This window comes from Parasteatoda tepidariorum, unplaced genomic scaffold, assembly GCF_043381705.1.
Source record: "Parasteatoda tepidariorum isolate YZ-2023 unplaced genomic scaffold, CAS_Ptep_4.0 HiC_scaffold_1411, whole genome shotgun sequence".
NCBI lineage: Eukaryota > Metazoa > Arthropoda > Arachnida > Araneae > Theridiidae > Parasteatoda > Parasteatoda tepidariorum.
In genome coordinates this window covers 1-6,587 of record NW_027261400.1, presented here as the reverse complement: position 1 = coordinate 6,587, position 6,587 = coordinate 1, and the positions used below count along the sequence as shown (strand labels likewise).

Sequence of the window (6,587 nt, the reverse complement as noted above, 5' to 3'; positions counted from 1 at the left end):
GATATCAGCTTCAATTTTTCCAATAGTGATTACTGCAGGTACCTTTTGATTTCAAGAACCATATAATTCATCGACAGCAGGTTCAAGTTTCAGTTCATGTTGAGTAAAAAAGGGGACTAGATGGCTCGAGGGAAAGTACTTTTTAGCAATGAGCAAAAGTAATGCTCTTATGGTAGAATGACCAAAAAATCTGGTTCTTCTGATTCATTTAAAGTTTAAGGTTGTTCTTCGCTGTGGTTTCTCATAAACAGTTTTTAAGAAAAAGAACATCCAGAAAGTTTCCCCCAGAGGAAAGAAATTTGCACATGAAATTCGGACAAAAGATGTCGGCCCCCTCCCTAGAAGTTCAGAAAGGAGTCAGGCAACACTTTTCTTGAAGCAATAATGATAAGATCGAGTGACATTTGAATTATAAAAGAACTTTCCCAGCGGTCAGTTAAGGAACATATATCACCTCAGCAAGGGATGATTTGGTAGCAGATTTCGCTAAAGCTCTCAAAATAGTTACTTTTTATTTACTTTTTTAAATAATTTTTTTAACTTAGAGCAGAAAGTTTTATTGTTCTATCAGAACATTTTGATTCTGATCGAAACAACATTGATCAAGTAGGTGAGGGGGTGGTTTTTAGTTTTTAGGAAATTGCCGGTAGTTACACTCTGACCTCTTTAAACTTCCGTTGTGGTAAGGTGAAAGAAAAGAAAAAGACTGTTTTATTTAGAGAACGATAAACGATGTGAAAAGGGTGAACAAGGAAAAAAAATGCTACAAGTCATTCATTTGTAATTTTTCTCCTAATAAATTAAAACTCAAACAAAATTATTATCAATTTCTTTTCATTTATTTTATTTTTATTTTTTATTAATTTTTTTAAAAACAGAAGTGAGTAGGTCGTAGAGTGCCAGTTCGAAAAGTGCATAGGAATATGTCCCCGTAAACCAGTCCATCAGTGTATTGATTCTTAGCAAATAGATAATGCTTGTCATTCAATGACTTCTGCAAAAAAAGCATTGAGTGTTCAAAAGAGCCACTATCTTCATTTTATAAAATTACAATAAAAAAAAGTAAAAGTTCTAAATTTAAAAAGTAACGAAGTACAAATAAAAATACGTACATTTTATTTTTACTTTCGTTACAAGTAACGAAAGTAAAAGTATTGAAATGAATGGGTATAAGTAATTATTTTTCAGTTGTTTGTAAAACGAGATGGTAATGTATTTAATAAAAAAAATTAAATATAGAAGTTTCATTATATGACTATCGAAAATCACTCAACTTCCATTGTTAGTACTCTGCCAACAGATTAGCAGTTTGCGCTTTATACTATACATCGAAATCATGCTCATCTGGTTGCTTTATGAAAATAAGCATCTATGTTAATTTTAGAGATTTTGCATTGGGCGAACAATGAAACCATATTATACTGCATTGTGTAGCTCCTAATTCAATTAAAAATCTGCCTTGGTGTTTTAGTTTCTTACATTGCAACATTATTTCGGACTATGTTTCAAAATTAGAAGTTAATATTAAGAGAAAGTATAGGCTTTTGTGTATATTTAGAATAAATGCTATTTTCTTCTATTATAAAGGGAAATTGATATTACAATTAAGCGGACTTGTATGGGAACTAATTCACTTATAATTTTGCGAGAAACAAAGTTCAAAAATTCTAATTTAATATAAAAGTGAAATAGAAAACAGGAAATCTTTAGAAGTTTTTCATAGTTTGCCGACACTTTTTTTATAAAGATAATTTAGATAGCTAAAATTCAAGATATTTTTTTAAAACTACCATTTTGTGAAAAAGGTTTAAAAAAAGATTTTTAATTCTCTTTTAAAAGAAAATATTATTATCTAATAATTTGATTTTTTTTATTCAAGCATGATACAGCAGAACAACACGGGATTCCATCTCGCGCTACGTGTATTTTGCGCTTTGTACTGTATTGCGGGACTATGATCATTTAGTTGCTTGCTGAAAATCAAGCTTCGATGTCAGTTTCGTGGCTTTGAATTGGGCGCATGAGGGAACCATATTATGCCTATTATCCTGCCCTAATTCATCTATAATTTTGCAGCTTGACCTCGTGCTTACGTTTATAAAAATTACTAATGGGGCAAAAATTGAAAATTATATGTTAATATAAAAGAAAGATTTTATCCCGTAATGCATGTGCAAGGAAAACACACACAAACACTCACAAAATATAACAATACAATTAGGTCTTTTGTGCCCGAACTAAGTCAACTATACTTTAGAGTCTTATCCTTATGTTCACTTATATTGAACTAAGAAATGTGGCAAAATTTTAAAATTAATGGTTAATATAAACGCAGAATAGATGCCTTTACGTTTATGCATAGATCGCTCAAAAAAACTTCGGTCATTTTTCATAGAGTGCCGCCGATTTATTTAAAAATATAACTAAAAGAGCGATAATTAAAAATATTTTATTAAAAATGCATACCGTGAAAAATGTTTGAAAAAAGGATTTTTAATTTTATAATAAAAGAAAATTACTAGCCAATACTGTTATTTAAATTTGCGTACGATATGGCTGACCAACACGAGATTCGAAATCACGCTCTTGGGATTAGCATTTTGCTCTTCTTACTATACCACAGGATCATGATCATCTGGTTGCTCAAGAAAGATAAGAATCCCAGATTTGAATAGAGCGCTTAACAAAAGCGCATCATGCCTCATTTTGCGGCCTCTAATTCATCTATAATTTTGTGGCTTAAAGTAATAGTTTAGTACTTTATGTCACACTATACCTTAAAGTTACAAAAATATAAGATATTATTAAGAGAAGATATAGGCCATGTGCATGTGCTATATTTTTTATTATAAAGGGAATATTGACATCAAAATTAGACCCATTTGTGTCCGAAATAAATTGTCAATAATTTTGTGACTAGGTCTCACCTTTATTATATTGCAATAAAAAATAAGGTAACGTGTGAAAATTATAGGTAATTATAAAAGTCAAATATAGGCCTTCATGTATATACAGAGAACACACACACAAAGGACTTTACATTTAGGCCTTCTTGTGACCTGACTAGTTTGTCTTTAAATTAATGGTTTGGCCTCACGTTTTTTTTAATACTGAACTAGTAAAGGAGGCAAATTTTGAAAATAATTGTTTTATACAAAAGCAAAATATAGGCTTTATATACATGCAAAAAACACAAGAAAGCTTCAAGAATTTTTAATAATTTTCCGACTATTTTCTAATTAAGGAAAGTCATCTAAAATGTTGCATAATTCATGAAAATAAGCCTCTAATTCATCTGAAATGTTAAGGCTTGGAGTGATAGTTCAGTACGTTATGACACTCCTTGTACATTAAGACCGATAATTTAAAACATGCTATTAAATTTACCATAATATAAAATAAAAATTAAAAACGAAAGAAAAAAATCAATCTTGTAACTTAAAAAAAAAATTAAATATTAAATAACGTGTTTACTTGCATACGATACAACAATCCGCAGCGTGATTCGAACACTAAGCTTCTATGTCATTTTCGTGGCCTTGAATAGAGCTCACAATGGAACCATATTATGCTTCAATATGCTGCCCCTAAAATGTTAAGACTTGGAGTGATAGTTTAGTACATTATGACACAATGTCTCAAAGTTTCAAAAATATAAGTTAATGTTAAGAGAAGATATATGTCATTGTGCATGCGCTTTATTTTAGTTTAATACGCTATAGCAATATATTTTACTGAGTTTTATAATTATAGGTAAATATGTAGATGTAGGCAATTAAGTATGTTTAGAACATGTGCTATATTATTCTATTGTAAAAGAAATTCTGACAGTAGAGTTAGGCACCCTTGTGCATGAATTAGTTTGTCTATAAATTTTGCGGCTCTGCCTCGTCTTTTCTAATATCAAAATTATAAATGGAGCAAAGTTTAAAAATTATGGTTTAAAATAAAAGCAAAATATAGACCTCTAGATTCAGAAAAAAATTACAATTAGATTTCTTGTGCCCGAACTAATTCGTCTTTAAATTAGTCGGGCTTGACCTGCATTTTCTTACCTGTATTGTCGGGCTTGACCCGTATTTTGATCTGTATTTTATTCTAAACTAATAAGTGGGCAAATGTTTAAAAATGATAGGTAAATATAAAAGAAAATATAGGCCTTTTATAAGCAGAGAACACAAGATATCTGTTGAAATATTTCATAGCGTGCCAATGTTTTCTTTATAAAGAGAATTTAGAGAGCCATAATTCAAAATATGTTTTTAAAATTATCATGCTTTAAAAGAGTAAAAATAAATAAATAAATACATTTATTCTGTAATAAAAAGAAAAAAATTGACAGATTATTTGCTTTTTCATTTACATATGATATGGTAAACTTCTCCCGGGACTCATACTTACGGACATGGGATTAGCAGTTTGAGCTTCATACCATACTACGAGACCATGACTATCTGCTTCCTTGACGAAAATCAAATTTTTTATGTCTGTTTCTCAGCTTTGTATAAGGAGCACAATGGAACTGTATTATATCTCATTTCCTAAATCATCAGATCCTATCATACGAAGATCCTAATTCATCTATGAATATGGGCTTGGCCTAGTGTTTACTTATAAGGAAATAATAAATGGGGTAAATTCTGAAAATTGAAATTAAATATGAAAGGAAAAAATATGCATAAGAAAGTCTCAAAAGTTTCCATATTTCCCTGACACTTTCTTTACATATTAGGAAATATTGAGATCGATAATTAAAAATATTGTATTCACAATGCAATATAGTTCAAAAAGAAAAAAAAATCAATTCTGCAACAAAAGGAAAAAACTATTTACTATTAATTAACCTTTTTATTTAATAAGCCTTTTCCTTCGATACGACGTACAGCCCCGGGATTCGAACTCGTGCTCCTTTAATTAGAATTTTGTGCTTTATACTAAACGGGACAATGATCACCTTGTTGCTTAACGAAAATCAAGCTTTCATGACATTTTTGAAGTTTTGCATACTGTGCACAATGTAACCACATTGCGCCTCATAGTGCGTGAACTAATTCGTCTACAATTTGGCTGTTAAGTGTTATAGTTTAGTACGTTATAACAATATATCTGACAAAGTTATAAAATTTTATGTAAAGAATTAAGATAGACAATAATGCTATTTAGGACACTTGGTGAAATCTTTTGTTATAAAGGGAATACTGCCATGACAATTTCTCCCCCTTGCGCACAAACTAATTCTACGTACTTTCAAATAGGCCTCGTTTTCACTTATATTAAGTTAGTAAATAGGTAAGAGTTTGACAGTTAAATTTTAATATAAAATCAAAATTAAGGCTTTTATGTATATGTAGAGAACACAAAAAATTGACATTACAATTAGGGCTTTTGAGTCCAAACTAAGTCATTTAAATTTTGATGTCTAGACACGTTTTTACCTATATTGAATAAACAAATTGAGCATAATTTTAAAATTATCTAGGCTGATAAAAAATAAAAATATTGGCTTTCATATATATACCGAGATCACAAGAAAATTTCAAAAAATTTTCATAGTTTTCCGACGCTTTTCTTATACAGGCAAATACTTCGTCATTATATATAATTTGAACATGGGCTATATTCTTCCATTGTGGAAGGAATATTGAGCTTCTTGTGTGTAATTAATTCGTCTACAGTTTTAACTCGTCTTCCCTTCTATTGAAATAATAAATGGGGTAGAGTTTGAAAATATTAGATAAATATAGGCCTTTATGTATGATGAGAACACAAAAAATTGCGAAATTTTTCATATTTTTCCAACACTTTTTCTTTTCATGAAGGAGCATATTGAGAGCAATGATTTAAAATATTTGATTAAAATTACCATAAAGTTAAAAAAGGAAAAATAAATATTGATTGTGTAATAAAAAGAAAAAAATTATGGACTGACAATTAGCCTTTTAATTTACATACCATACAACAGATCTGTCTGGATTCGATCTAGCTCTCTTGTGATTTTCAGATTGCGTTTCATGCTATATCGCGAAACCATGATCACATACACACACACAAAATGACACTAAAATTAAGCTTTTTTGGGCGTGAACTAATTTGTCCACGATTTTACTAATTTGTTTACAATTTGTTATTTTTTCCGCCTTGCATAGGGTGTGCAATGTAACAGTATTATCTCATTGCGCAATCCCTGATTGATCTATCATTTTGCAACTGTTAATGATAGTACTTTTTGACAATATATATGATTAAGTTTCGAAATTATAAGTTAATATTAAGAAAAGATATAGGCTATTAAGTATATTTAGAACATGTGCTGTGTTTTTCTATATTCTTCTATTGACATTACAATTATATGTCCTTGTGCGTGAGCTAATTTTTCTACAATATCGCAGCTTGGCTTCGTCTTTCGTTTAATTGAAATCATAAATTGGTTGAAATGGAAAAATATAGTTTAATGTAAAAGCAATATATTGGTGTAAGAGTTAAATAATAATTATTTTTTTGGTGCGTAAAAAAGTAAAGTTATTTGTGTAATTGTAGTTAATAGATTGAAATATTTGTTGTATGTACTAATAATTGGATATAGTCAT

The 6,587-nt window shown here is 29.6% G+C and overlaps 1 long non-coding RNA gene across 1 annotated transcript; it reads right to left on the bottom strand.

Moving 5' to 3' along the window:
* Nucleotides 1–630: 630 nt before the first annotated feature.
* Nucleotides 631–6,037, bottom strand: LOC122272879 (uncharacterized). The gene is made up of 3 exons (XR_006227351.2): nucleotides 5,953–6,037; nucleotides 3,475–3,587; nucleotides 631–994 (listed from the first exon to the last, which is right to left on the bottom strand). It is a non-coding gene; the product is annotated as an uncharacterized lncRNA (long non-coding RNA).
* Between the last annotated feature and the right edge of the window lie 550 nt (nucleotides 6,038–6,587).